Here is a 598-nt window from a genome sequence, read left to right as displayed (position 1 = left end):
GTTTAAGGATATTCTGGATTAAATATGACCGGGTTAAATCCACAGCCAGGCCTGTTGTGGATTACCAATGAAAATAAAGTTGACTTGTTCCTCCGTACAAATGAATGAAAAACACATTTACGGCAATTTAACCCAAAATATTCATTTAAGAACAAAATGGTCATAGACCAACCACTGAGGGTCTGATCCTACAGCATTTGGATTTTTTCTTCTTCTTCACATTTTCACATCGAAGATCAGGACTACAGATATCTTAGACTCAAAGTACTGTGGTGGTACCATGGAAGATATAGGTGTCATTTGGAATGGAAATGAAAGATTACTATATTCATATACAATATTTAGAACAGAGAGTTGTTTTATAGCTCTGTGACTGTATCCACTACCGTTACCAAGTTTGAAGTCAGTAATGGTTTTTAAAGAAGTCTCTTATGATCACAAAGGCTGCATTTATTTGATCAAAAATAAAAACATTAACATTGCAAAATATCATTACAATTTAAAATAACTGTTTTCTGTTTATAATATATATTCTTTTAAATGTAATTTATTCATACTTTTCAGCATCATTACTCCAGTCTTCAGTGTCACATGATCC

General features: G+C 32.3%; 1 protein-coding gene across 1 annotated transcript in view; it reads right to left on the bottom strand.

Moving 5' to 3' along the window:
* LOC107587100 (beta-1,4-galactosyltransferase 1-like) overlaps positions 1-598 on the bottom strand; it is a 19,873-nt gene that overhangs the window by 8,810 nt on the left and 10,465 nt on the right. The window lies entirely within an intron of this gene.

This window comes from Sinocyclocheilus grahami, unplaced genomic scaffold, assembly GCF_001515645.1.
Source record: "Sinocyclocheilus grahami isolate Dianchi unplaced genomic scaffold, SAMN03320097.WGS_v1.1 scaffold89.1, whole genome shotgun sequence".
NCBI classification, from domain to species: domain Eukaryota; kingdom Metazoa; phylum Chordata; class Actinopteri; order Cypriniformes; family Cyprinidae; genus Sinocyclocheilus; species Sinocyclocheilus grahami.
The sequence above is the reverse complement of the archived record's forward strand: the minus strand, read 5'-3'. Positions and strand labels throughout refer to the sequence as shown.